The sequence below is a fragment of the Macrobrachium rosenbergii genome, chromosome 24 (assembly GCF_040412425.1).
Source record: "Macrobrachium rosenbergii isolate ZJJX-2024 chromosome 24, ASM4041242v1, whole genome shotgun sequence".
Classification (NCBI taxonomy): Eukaryota; Metazoa; Arthropoda; class Malacostraca; order Decapoda; family Palaemonidae; genus Macrobrachium; species Macrobrachium rosenbergii.
The window spans coordinates 33,865,197-33,879,741 of record NC_089764.1 but is presented as its reverse complement, the minus strand read 5'-3'; the positions used below and the strand labels follow the sequence as shown (position 1 = coordinate 33,879,741).

Below are 14,545 nucleotides of genomic sequence, written 5' to 3'. Positions count from 1 at the left end.
TGCTAAATGACCTCATAGGTCCCAGTACTTGGCCTTTGGCCTAAATCCTATATTGTGTTTGGTAGTGCTGAAGATCATCTCCAAAAGACGACAGTCATTAGGTTAAGGAAAAAATGCTAAATGTTACTTAGTCAATGTATTTACAGATAAGCCTTTTGAAATACATGTATTCAGTCGCAAGTAAAAATTCCAGCTAAACATAAATTTTTATTAAATATAGTTACTCCTTATGACCACGGTAGTCACTAATGTGTACTAGGACCCATCCTGGGATGAATACTATTCCAATTGAAATCGCCGTAAAGTGGAGAGCCCTCTCCTGAAATGAATAAAATTACAGATTACACAGTATACAACAGTGACCACAGAAACCTAACACTAACAACAATGATCCACAGAAATCTAACACTATTTGAACTTAACAAAAGCAGGTTATATAATGCACAAACCAATGTCTTTCCTGATATTAACCGCATACAAATACAGAATACAGTACTGCAAAATCATGTATGTTCCACCAACACAGGATGCAAGTTCCTCCACAACTAATGTGAAGCCACCGTACTTTTTATATTTGTGCTGAGGGGTGCTAAGTTTGCAGTTTTTTTTTATCAGATCTTCCTTATTCAGGAACATTTTTTTCTCAATACTACAACTGTGCAATCATTTTGACAAATATTTTCAGATGTATCAAAATTTTTTTATATATAAACATGCTGTTCTCTGGCGTTTACTACTGAGCTACAAAATACTAAAAATAGTCTTTATGAGATATATGATTTTTTTTACTAGCAATAAATGAGCAGTCCTTTTGACCCCTAGTCTGAATAGGGAGTAATGTAGTCCATTAAGACGTGGCAATTCGCACCTATACGTGCAGCTCATAGTATAGGTTTGTCTCATTTATTGCTAGTAAAAAAAATCATATCTCATAAAGACTATTTTTAGTATTTTGTAGCTCAGTAGTAAGGAAACGCCAGAGAACAGCATGTTTATATATAAAAAAATTTTGATACATCTGAAAATATTTGTCAAAATGATTGCACAGTTGTAGTATTGAGAAAAAAATGTTCCTGAATAAGGAAGATCTGATAAAAAAAAACTGCAAACTTAGCACCCCTCAGCACAAATATAAAAAGTACGGTGGCTTCACATCAGTCAACTGCTGTTGAAGAGATATATAGTAGATGGTGGATTTATAGACTTTAAGTACACATGCCAAGCACTGGGGCAACTAGGCCATTCAGCGCTGAAATGGAAATTGACAGTGAAAAGGTTTGAAAGGTGCTACAGGAGGAGCGAGTTAGTTATATATGATTTGTTTAACCAGACCTCTTAACTCTTTTTAGGGTTCTTCTCGGCCTGGAATAAAACCTCGCAGTTGCACTAAGAATCAATTGTTAGAAGGTGGAAAGTAAGATGGAAGGAAAACATGAACAGAGGTACAGTAAAAGGAATGAAAGCAGTTGCAGCTAGGGGCCAAAGGGACACTGCAAAGAACCTAAGTAATGGCCACACTGCACCACATGAGGTGCATTGACAGCACTAACCCCCCTACAGAGAGAGGTATACAGTAGTAAGCATGTCATTAACACATGTATAATGAAAATAAAATATTTCATTACAATGTCATCATTTGATTCCACCGGTGATCTAGTCTGACAATAAGAGGAGGATCATCCAAAGCTGGTAATGATGCTGTTGCTCATGACAGTCGAGACATCAAACGCAACTGCTTTTGGAGCAGAAGAAACTACAGTTGGCAACTGCTGAATAACATAATACTGATCCCAGAAAAATCACAATCCAATAATATTCTACAAGATTTACTTGGTCCTTCTTTGATCCCTAAATGTATAAATGTTCAAGGCAAAGTTCCTTATGCTTCAAGTTTACTGATAGGATGGTCACATTACTGTACCAAACACCAAGTTCCAACCAGAGAGAGACCCCTTATACGGCAATCAATCACTAAGGATAGCTCACTTTCCTTGGTACACATTCGACAAGGATCATCAGAGGTGCGCTGACATCTGCACAGTCCTGAGAGAAAATCTCTCTTGCACAATCTGCTGGATTATCTCCGAGCATATAGTTGGGGAGGACTGTACCCACCGCAAAGGTGACTAGTTCACACTCCAAAAAGGAAATGCAGGATTGCAAATTAACAGAGGAAACAAGTGCCCACACACATACTTACTCCACAGCCAACAGCAATGTACTTTTTTTTTTTATTTAATAATGAAAAAGGATACAAGAAAAAAAGTTTCCATTTAGCCAGCAGGAGACTGACACTTAATGGCAGCTAAAGAAAAAAAAAAGTGCTCAGTGACAGCAGGTGAGGGGGGGCTATTCCCCCTTTCACATCCACCCTTTACCTTGTCATCTAGTTTCAACAAAAAAATTCCAGGTTGCGCTGAGGAATATTACTACTGATTCATGAAATTGGCCAAATTTGGCCATTCAATATCCAAGACTCAGAAAAGGAGTCTGGGTGGTTGGACAGCAAGACAGAGATCCTGAAAATAAAGGAGATGAAGTACAGGGACGTGTAGAGTCAACTCTAGGGCTGATCCACCTGCTGTGGTTTCCTCTTGCTCAAGGTGTTCCGCAACAAGTAAACAACCTGACTTACTGATCAGAAAGTTCCATGCAAATTGGAAGTCCTGGTGTGTGCATGCTCTGACGTCAATGACACTTGGGCATGCGCTGAGCTCTCCCAAGTTGAGACCTATGCATGTACTCAAGGTGTACCTCCTCCTGCTTCCTCAGCTGCTTGTAGCATTATGGCTGAAAAAGATATTAGCTTCTCTAGCTATCCATGGATGCCTTTCTTTGTGACAACCCCTGACTACACAGCTTTATCTCAGGGTTTTCTGTTCCAGTTGTTCCTGGTAAGAATCTCAAACCTATTGAAGCTGTTTGGACTGACTGCTTGATTGAGGAGCCACCTTGTTGACAAGTAGCATGTGCATCCAAGATAATATGGGGGCAGTTCTTGCATATGAAAAGAAGCAGGAAGACACTGAGTTATGAGCATGGAGTCAACCCTGATTGAGGTGAGCAAACACAAGCTTTAACCTTAGAAGAAGGGCGTCACTGTCAGAAGGCGTGTGTTGGGCCACTACCTTTACGCATACCATTTCCAAACCGAGGCCGAGGACAATAAGCAGGTGGCGCTGGGAGATTTGGGGTAGCCCAGAAAGGAGGACCAAATGGGTCAGGTGACTTTGGCATTCAAACCCCCCCAACCCAAACATAGGTGATTGTCTTTTGGCCCGCCTGAGCTTCTTGCCGAACCTCTTCCTCTGTAAAAGGGGACCAGCTAACATACTCTTCACAGTTAGGATTGCAAGTCCTATCTCTGCAGAAAGAACTGGTGAGAATCAACACTGATAGAGGACAAATGGCCACCACATAATTGCCAATCACATCACATCTATATATTGCTTAATCAAACTTATCAACATTTGTACCAATTCACTCTCTTAATTCATGGAAAAAAAAAAGTTTAAACAAGGCAGCATAAACAAGCACAGTGCACATCCATGGCCAACGAACAAAAATGCTAGCCATGGAAAGTGAATGGGGATTCCCCTCTCCTCCTACCACCAATTAACTATCTCATTACCAAGTTTGAACATCCATTTTAACCTCACCCTGAGGAAAAATAAGGTGATGAGTTGTATTTCAGCAGGAACAACTGCATAGTCAGGCTAATTGATGCCTCTTTCTGGGACATATTGATAATTGGGTCATTTTATATCCTCCAGCCATCACTCAGAGGACAGAGGGGAGACTGTTGGAAAGAACCAAGATGAGGATGAGATGGATTGCTGGAATATTACTACTGGAATGGAGGGAGAGTCAGGATACAAGAAGAATGTGTGGTATATGTAACGTAAAGGAGAAGGGTAGGGAAGCTTCTTTGAGATGCTATGGCCATGTAATAAGGAGAGGAGGTGGAACCAATCAAGAGAGCTAAGAATATGACAGTGATGGGGAGGTGTGTATGGGCCGTCAGCAGATCAGATGGATGGATGTGGTGAGGAGGGATATAGCCGAGATGGAACTGGGGGAAGAAGATGCAAGGAATAGAAAAAGATGGAAAAAGCTGACTCGAGCGGCCGACCCTACTATACAGTGGGATTAATAAGGTCAAAAGAAGAAGGTGATTTTAAAGGTGGAACAGGAGGAAAACCTCACAGTTGCACAATGAAATGACAAATTTTAAAGTAATTTGTCTTTTTCCTAACATACGAACCTGAGGGTTTTACATTTGGGATTAACTTTCAGCAAGCTAGAAGTCCAGCCGACAAACTTCTGCAAGGTTGGTTATGGTAAGTTGCCAACGCAGGGACGGAAGTACTGCCCACCCAGTCGATATACATTCAATTCTACGCAGTTTACCTCTTGCCCCAGGTAAGAGAATGAGGGTTGGTAAGAGGTGGGCCCTTAATGTAAAGACCTCAGGTTTGTATGTTAGGAAAACTGCAATTGCTTTGAAAATTTGTCATTTGTTCCTACACGAATACAAACCTTCAGTCTTTACATATGGGAGACTTACTTTTGGAGGGAGGATTCCAAGTAAATCTCTGAACTGACAGGTAGTTCGGCTCACCTGGGTACTCTCTTCCTGGTCATGAAAGAGCAAAGGAAGGAGACCATACCTCTGATCTATTGAACAAGAGAGATGTTCAATCGTCAGACTTCTCGGCATTTCGAATTAAAGGAATGTAATATCCTTGATTTGAAAAGGTTTGGATGAACCCTCAGTGTCGTAGACTATAAAGCTAAGAATAACCAACCGATTTGCCCATAGTCAGTCCCTCTCTCCCCTTGCTAGAGAGAAGGAAGGATTTGCCTGCTACTCCAAATAGTTAGATCATGGATAGGATACTCAGTCATCTAGATCACTGCATGCACACCAGTCCAGCACGTGATGGCTCGTTCACTGTTCCTCTCCCCACTGGAAGAAGGAAGACAAGGAAACGGGAGGAGGCCAGTACCACACACACACACATACCTTCTCCTATCAGCTGCACACCTTAGACGAGATGCAACCTGTCTCTCAAGAGCTGGGGGAACTACATGACTTGTTGAGCATCCATCATAGAATCCAAGGAAAAGGAATCCATGGACTTAGGGGCAACGTCCCAAGGTAAAAGGAGATGAATGTGATTCGCACAATTACATTCTATCCTAGTACTCGACCAACAGGTTCTTCCTGAATGTAATGGACAGACCAATGCCCCTGGCCTCGAAAGATCTGGTCTGAAACATACTGATGTCCACCAAGAACTTGCGGGTATGCTCATTTGATCATCTCACTAGTCAGAGAAATAACAATTTGGACACCGTTTCTTGGCCAACTCAAAGGTAACCTTTGAGTCGTTAGCATTGGGTTGAAAGTCTAGTCTTTACGGAGGCAACATAGACATAATACTGTCACCACAGGACCAAGGAAGTGGAATGATCCATCTCACTGAACACTTTCGAAACATGTAGAATGATAAAAGGCGTAAGCTTCCGGATGTAAATGGGTACCAAAGATGTCATATTTTATTCAAAAGTGCAAGAAGACAGAACAGAACAGCACCAACTTCAGTAATTAGAGAAAGGACTATAATCAAGCTGCTTCAGAGGTTGATCAATCGAGACGTACGGTGCCATGATCAACTGTCCTCATCTCCTGACTTCAGCTAATAAATGTTGTAATGACATCCCTCTTGCTTGGGATGTATGGCTGGCCACTGCACTGGATGCTCTTCTGTCTGCTTGTGTACTTGCACTGCAATAGAGCAGATGATTGCACTACTGTGGTGTCGTTGCTATCACACCGAGGAGTGTACATCTTGGATCCTGAGACTCCTGAAAGTCTAAAAAGAACTGTGCTTAGGTCCCAAGAAAGGAAGTGTAGGAGACTGCCGCCATGGTCAAACTTCTTAAGAATGAAAAGTCTCTGGAGGAGGATAGTGTAACCAAGACACTACCTTGGTGTCGTTGCTATCAAAGGAGTGCCTATTTGGACACTGAGGCTCCTGAAACTGTCTCAAGATCCACATATTGCTCTCCTCAGGTTGTGGATCAAAGGGAAGCTGCAAAGAACCGTAAGTACAAGCAGTTCCCGGTTATCAGCAGGGGTTCAGTTCCGACGGTGTGATAACCGAAAATCAGCGGTTTTTGGCACTTAAAGGCGGCTCCGATAACTGGGTATCAGCGCATCTGTTATGTACAGTATTGGCGTTGTTAAGCGGAAATCGGCGATTTTCGGTGCTGAAAATCACTGATTTTCGTCACTAGAGAAGCGCTGTAAAACTGGATCATCACTAACCGGGGACTGCCTGTAATGCCTACAGTGCATGTGTGAAGTGCTCTGATGACACTAACCCCCTATGGAGTTGGTTATGTTAGGTGGAGGGGGGTCCAGATTAAGTGAAGCTTCCTGGCCAGAACAGGACCTACCATCCTGGGTTAGGTAGGTTAGAATACATCCCGTATTTCATGCATTTTGCTTCCCACCCCCAAAACATCCAAATACCCTGGTTTCCGCCGTCACCCATAATTGTAGCATATAAGGGGGGGCAGCGTCTCTAAAACTACTAATTTGGGGTAGAATGTCAAAAGGTGTTCAACAGCTACATCTGCAGCAGCAATCCACCAATCAACAAACTGTGCAAGATAAAAGATGCAGAGATTCTATTTCTTATGTATGTGGCCTACAATTTTTTAAAATTTGTCACTGATGTGAACTATAACTATGGGCCCCTGTTTTTTAGGCACATCGATCAAGAAAAGTGTGAGTCGCCGAACTTTTAAGGGGCGTGCTGACTCCATAAGGCCCCATTATAAAGAAAATTACTGTTTCTACCTTATGACTGAAGGGGCTTGCTTAAAATTTTTACCACAATGAAAATTCTCTCGTGGAAAAATTTAGAAATTCGATGAAAGTTTTTTTTTTTTTTTAAATCATGATGTCACTTTTCAAAAATATGCAAAGAAAAAAAGTTCCATTAAAAAATTATATACTATATAGTTATACTACAATCTTTAAAGTTTTACTGAATTTGGTTCAGTCTTGGAGAAATAAGCATTTAATTTTGAAAACCAATAAAAATTTTGGGACTTTCAAGAGAATCCTGAAACAATCAGGACATCTTACACGAGTTATCCCTGTATCATTGTAACCCATTGTCTCTATGACGCTACCACTAACGAGAATGGGATATTTTAGTGGGTGACACGTATTTTTTTATAAGTTATTTTGACACTTTTTTTACATGTATTTTTAGAATTTGTCATTCACAGTGCCGTACAAGCAATAAACAAAATTGTCTATGAACCAATCTAAAGATTTTTTTTAGAAATAACACTTCAAGATATGTTTATTTACACACAAGACAGTTGCAAACTGTCAATAACTATAATTTGATATCCCTCGAAATTCAGCAGTCGGCATGCCCCTTAAATCAAACCTATCAAATGCAAACATCAATCTGCGTCATGCCCCAGGCCATATTTCTGGCCAACGGTAATCAAGTTTTGATATTCCCAAGTGATCTAGGCCTACATTTGTCCATTCTGCATTGATTTTCCTGATGAGCGGTGATGGGATGGAGAAAAGATTATAAAATCACTCTTCACTGAGCATGTTCCTCGAACAATCTAAATTATCATTTATGGAGATTCTTCTAATTATATTCTTTGTAATTAAATGCTCACAGATATTTACAACCAGGACTTTAACCAAGTTTGGTTCTCATACCAACGTTAACAGGTACAATTTCTGCTGCGACTGGTTCTTAGCCACGTAAAGTAAGTCTAACCCTTCGGGCCAGCCCTAGGAGAGCTGTTAATCAGCTCAGTGGTCTGGTTAAACTAAGCTATACTTAACTTTCTGCTGCAACATCAGATCAGAAATTCTCATAAAGGACAAGAAGTTATGCAGTCATGGCCATGTGGTGTGTACAAGAGTAAATTCTCCCAGATAATGTATGATTGAAGTGGTTGGGTTATTGGATGCTAGGTGTTTGACTCAGGCACACAAGACCTTCTTCCAAGTCATTCCGGACAGTTCGGCTAACTCCCTCCCTCCTGATACCGATGAAATTCCAGAAACTGAGAATACTGGACCTGATTGCTGAAAGATGCATAGTAGCATCTCAAGAGAATTTTTCAAGCACCACACACACACTGTTAATCAAGGTTATTAGCTTTGCCAGGCCAGATGACCCAGAATATACTCTAACTAGATAGACGAACAGTGGTGAGTTCCTAAAAGGAACAAGCCACTGAGGCATCGCACCCCAAAAGTGCAGGACTGACACTATTGCTCTTTAAACTGTTAGGAAATATCATCTAGATGGATCTGAGAGTAATTTCAGGCATTCTTATATTTAATCAACCATGCACGTGTATCCGGTCATAAGCCTTCTACCACCCATTTAAGCAGCCCTTACATCAATTACCTCGTACTCTTGACCCACCAGCTCATTGGACAAAGCCACTCTCCTCCTCCAGCCTAAGAAGAAGAAAATAAGGAGCCCACTCATACAGCCAAAGAAGTTAGCACCAGAACACTTTAGGGAGAGGGCAAACCCCTGGCCAGGTCAGGTCAGGTCACAGCTCTCTAGATTAATGTTGGGTTTGGATGTATTCCTGTTGAAACAGTCTGAGGATAATTTCATGCTGACTGATGACTGCAATGGAAGACTAGGCTAGTGCATAGCAGTCTACTTTTGTGTCCTAATTTGCCATTGAAATGAATGTCAGAAATGTTCAAACTACAACACTGGAAAACCATATTTTCAACTCTGAAATGTGATTATGGTTTAAAGCAAAAATTTACTTTTGTTTTGAGCTTGGGCCCTCTGCTAAAAGGAACCACTAATTTAGAGGTCACCTGAATCAAGATCGTTCAAATGCCTTTTCCGATTAATTATTCGCAGTGAAGTGTTGAAACCACTGAACTTCAGTCAAACAATTTCTAAGTTGCTAAAGCAACAAACCAAAATTTGTAGCAATTTTTAATATAATAATAATCAAATATTTGAAGGAGTGGACAGAATGTAATCAGTACCATACTGCTCATTTTTATAATAAGACCATTCTTGTCATATATAAAATTATGTACTAAATATCTGCTTCTTGAGTGATTCCTATCATTATGAAATATATAAATCTGACATGCGATTAATTATTACATTTGCTATTGTGGATTCCAGATTTAGGTTACATTATCTTTAAGAAAGTCCTTATTAGCCTTATGCCCCTCTAGACAATTTCCTACTATCGATAAATGATGATCATTTTAGGTTGATCAGTGCAAATTCTTGAAGTACTTTGTTATGAGATTAAGAATCTTGAAGTCCATAAAATTAGTCTCTTTTGTTGCAATTCATTGTGATTTTAACAATGAAAGAAAGTAATAGAGAATCATAAACTGTATGCTTGCTTTTGTCACAAAATACAAATTCAGCTGTACAATAACTGTGCTCTGAATTTTAATGTCTCGGTAATTAAAGTGGAACAACTATTAAACATCAGGTGATTCAAGACCCTAGTCTGCACAAGTAAAGCAAATATCATGAACTGTTAACCTATTTCAGACATTAGCCTAACCGCCTTGGGATAAATGCTTTCGTTTCAAAACTATTAGCTGGCAACACAAGGGTATAATCTGGGTAGAATTGAGACCTGGCAGCCACTGATTCATTAGGTCCACTGGGGTCATTTGCCTACAGCAAATAAGCCAAGTACACACCCCTAATGAAAGCCTAACATACAAAAGGTGGTTTTTAGTTCCATAGCCTTCAAATTAATTTCTTTTATAGCCTACGATTAGTTTCATAGCCTACGAATAGTTTCTTTTACAGCCTATGAATAGTTTCTCTCATAGCCCATGAATAGCTTCTTTGGTAGAACTACGCAAGAGCCCTGCATCGTGTATTACCTTGGAAACTGATATTTCATATAGTATTTTGGTTGCTTATTAAGAATTTACCGTTATTTTTTGTTGGTCAACCATAATTAACCTGTAATTAACCTCAGAAGTTGTACGCTGGCTATCTGGAATGCCATTGCGCATGTGCAGTGTCATAGGGGAGCTTTTGGTAAAAAGTGGTTTCCTTCCGGGGGAGAATCCCTCCGACTAAGCAACATGGCCTGATAGGTTAGGTTAGGTTAGGGTACATTGGTTTACTGTAGTACCTTTTATAATAGGCTTCCTTAGGCAATCCTTTCTTAAACATATGGCTCCCTGATGACTTGTGAATGTGCGGAACTGTTCCATAACATGATGGTCCGGTATTTATCCCATCGTTTCCAAAACCCCGCGTCCCCAAAGGGTCCTCAATATGTTGGGTAGATATGAGGTTAATAATAATTGACCAACAATAAACAACACCGCCCTCATCAGCAATGCCAAAAGTATAGGAAAAATCAATTACCAAGGTAATAGTCCGTGCAGAGTTCTTACTTAGAAATATCATTTCTTTCATAACCTATGAATAGCCTTGTTTCAAAAAATAGCTGGAAATTTTCGTTAAAGATTCTGGTTCTTTCTTGTTTTAGATTAAGATATTTCTAAGTATTAGCTCCGCAAGGATTGTATGGAATGGTTCTGCCAATACGAAAGACATTAGGGAGCCTTATGTTCCAGAAGGGATTGGCTTCAGAAATTTATTATAAAAGGAACCATACTAAACTAACCTAGTAGGTCGTGTTACTTAGCTGGGGGGCGCGCCCACCGGTGAAGGAAACTCCACTTTTTACCAAAGGTTTCCCTATAACACTGAGCATACTCAATGGCAAAAATATAATCAGTTCTGAGGTTAATTACAGTCGAGCAACAAAAAATAACGATAAATTCTTGATAGGGTTAACGCTTGGGGCGCGAGACACTGCGACATTCGTCCGATGTTTGGACACTTCCAGAAAATGCATTCGAACGCGGCCCCAGCGGCATCAGCGAGACTTGTGCCCCCTCTACACAACACCCAGGGACCTCTACGTTCCTATCAAAGTAACAGTTTTCTCCTAAACTGCGAAATAATGGCATATTTCATATTAAACAGAGGTTCGTTAAGATTTAGTCGTGTGCAGTGCTAACTTACCAGCCACGACGCTCTTGAAACTTTTACTTAAAACACTTTAAAAGTGGACGAGTGACATCTCGATATTTGCAGTCACTCGTGTAAACAAATTGGCCATTTTCTGTGTTAAATCTGCAAAGTATTTGTACCCATAGACGCTGACACCATTTCCTTGACATCAGTGGTAAACGCTGACACCTTTGGGGATTGGACGGGGTAACTCTAGCAAATTTTCGGGACGCCAGATAATATTTAAATAACTAGGTAGCTAAACCCCAGAATAAGGTTATAAACTGAGTAAATGTATTACGTGTTCATTATAATCCATTTGAAACTATTTGTTGTTGGAGCAAACTAGATTCCTGAGACAAATTTCAATGCTTTTGCTGTGAACATTATGATGTAGCTATTTTTCGCATTTAACTTTTTTTTTAATTTATTAATATATATTACATACAGTGTAATATATATATCACATAGAGTATAAGTTCTGTCAAAATATAGTTTTTTAAGTAAAAATTTAGGATTTAAAACCTTTATTTCAGTCCTGTATTTTGACGTCGTGGCATCTTGACTCTCGTACCAGTTCTTGATAAATTGTCATACTCAACTTTCTTGCATTTTTCCCATAGCGGTTATATTCGCATGCACACATTACGTCTCAGAAGTATACATAGCAATATGGACTTAAATAAATGAAAAGTCATAAAAACAAAATACTACATTTCTGTCATAAACAGTTCACTAATGCGTCGTCCGCTCTCGGATGTTTGTGGCAGCCAGATGTACAATAAGGCTGGAAAATTGTTCCTGCCACAGCTTCGCTACTTTGATGGAGTAAAGTACTGTAAAACATTCTCATGTATTTTAAATGGTACTGAGAGTGAATTGAAACAAAATGGGCATAATTACAATCAAATAAGCACTGTGGAGCTTCAGTTGCGATGTCAGTAAGGATAAATCATGGATTAAAGGTAAAAATGCATTTCAGTTCAACCACAGGACAGACGGGAATTCCATGTCTCATATTTCCACTAGTATAGGCAACAAAATGTTTTATTGAGCTGATTACAACTTAAATCTTGAGTGATATCTTTAAACATTACATATATATGTGCAATTAGTGTCAGTACACCGTTAAATGAGCACTGGGAAGGAAGTGTCCGGTTGCCACTAATTTTTGTCTCAGTATTTGGGGGGACGCCATACTGGATTCCAAATCGCCTTCAACACCTATTTTACGAAGACTTCACGTCCTTATTTCAGTTCGTATGGCAGTTTCCCATGGCTCATTTTGTTAACGGAGCTTCAATCTTTTGAAACGTTTTCTTAAAACGTCAACTTTTTGTTAATTTTCCGATTAAATATCGAGTGAAAAGTGAACATTCTGCCGTCTCCAGCCCGATCATTTACCTTAAGCAACCAAAATATTATAGGAAAGGTCAATTTCCTAAGTAATACCCAACGTGGAGTTAATACTTTCTACCTCGAGTCATTAAAATGTCCCCGCATACGCCCACGTTATATCGGCTTAATACCCAGTCTACCACTTGCTAGGGTATTCCTGGCCTAAGCACTACCGGGGGGTAGGCCGGAGGTGGTTGCCCGAGATGGGTTCAATGTTGCAGGTCGGCTTCTGTAAAAGCCGCACCCTGTAAAATTAATTGGGCTCTACTTACAGTCAATAATACACGGTCGACATAAGCTCCCATACGAATAATGTATGGGAGCTTATGTCGACGATTGAATATTTGCTGTATCTAGAGCATGAGCTCCCATACGAATAGTGTATGGGAGCTTATGTCGACGAATGATTATTTACTTAATTATGCTCTACATATTAAATGAATGATCAATTGTCGACACAAGCTCCCATACATTATTCTTATGGGAGCTTACGCTCTACATATACAATGAATAATCAGATGTCGACATAAGCTCCCATACATTATACGTATGGGAGCTTACGCTCTACATACAATGAATAATCAGTTGTCGACATAAGCTCCCCTACATTATACGTATGGGAGCACGCTCTACATATACAATACATAATCAGATGTCGACATAAGCTCCCATACATTATTCGTATGGGAGCTCACCTACATACAATAAATAATCAATCGTCGACATAAGCTCCCATACACTATTATAACGGGGGACGCTCTACATACAATAAATAATTCGACATATGCTCCCATACATTATACGTATGGGAGCTCCACTACATACAATAAATAATGACATAAGCTCCCATACATCATCTACATACAATAAATAATCAATCGTCAACATAAGCTCCCATACATTATACGTATGGGAGCTTACGCTCTACATACAATAAATAATCAATCGTCAACATAAGCTCCCATACATTATACGTACGGGAGCTCACGCTCTACATACAATAAATAATCAATCGTCGACATAAGCTCCCATACATTATACGTATGGGAGCTTACGCTCTACATACAATAAATAATCAGATGTCGACATAAGCTCCCATACACTATTCGTATGGGAGCTTACGCTCTACATACAATAAATAACCAACCGTCGACATAAGCTCCCATACACTATTCGTATGGGAGCTTACGCTCTACATATACAATGAATAATCAGATGTCGACATAAGCTCCCATACATTATTCGTTAAGGGAGCTCACGCTCTCCATACAATAAATAATCAGTCGTCGACAAAAACATTATACGTTAAGGGAGCTTACGCTCTCCATACAATAAATAATCAATGGAAAAAAACCGCACCAACTCAAGCCCCCGAAATTCGGCAACTGGCCCGGGCAATCAGCTGACGTCGGCGGGCCATGGCGGCCGACAAACCAAACTGAATTTGCCTCTACTTACGATCGACGAGACCTTGACCTGAGGTGGCCCCGAAATTATGTTGGTCCTTTTGGGTACGACCATCATGGAGCCAGCGCGAGCGAGGGCACCGACGGCGCTTTTGACGGCAAACATCGTCGGAGGGAGGACGTGGTGTTGATCGTGCGGAAGCCTCTGGGAAAATGGCGATCACTCGGGTGAAACTACGCAACTTTCGGTTCTTAGCGATGTTGGAGCTGACGGAAAACGGCTTTCGTTACGATTTGATGGAAATTCTTCGACAGTTTTGAATTTTTCTTTCAGGGTATTAATATTCTCATCAGAAATTCGCCATAATTTTTCTAATTATTTCGCTTATATTATATCCCCCAAATAATTTCACATGTAGTGAAAGATCTCATTGATAAATTAAATCAAAGACGGAGTCAAACTCCGAATACATCCGACGAACTTGAATCATTTAACCGTTCGTTCGTTATTTGGGTTACTGAACGAAATAATAATGGCTGAGGATGAAAACAACGAAATGGTTCTTTACTTGTGAAACATAGAGTTTTTTGTTTTTAATGTCATGAAATTGAAATTTATACTATCCAAAAATAATTTGT

At 39.9% G+C, this 14,545-nt stretch overlaps 1 long non-coding RNA gene across 1 annotated transcript; it reads right to left on the bottom strand.

The window, feature by feature from the left end:
* Positions 1–117: 117 nt before the first annotated feature.
* On the bottom strand, positions 118–14,122 carry LOC136852008 (uncharacterized). Its single transcript, XR_010857048.1, has 2 exons — positions 13,959–14,122; positions 118–319 (listed from the first exon to the last, which is right to left on the bottom strand). It is a non-coding gene; the product is annotated as an uncharacterized lncRNA (long non-coding RNA).
* Positions 14,123–14,545: the final 423 nt, after the last annotated feature.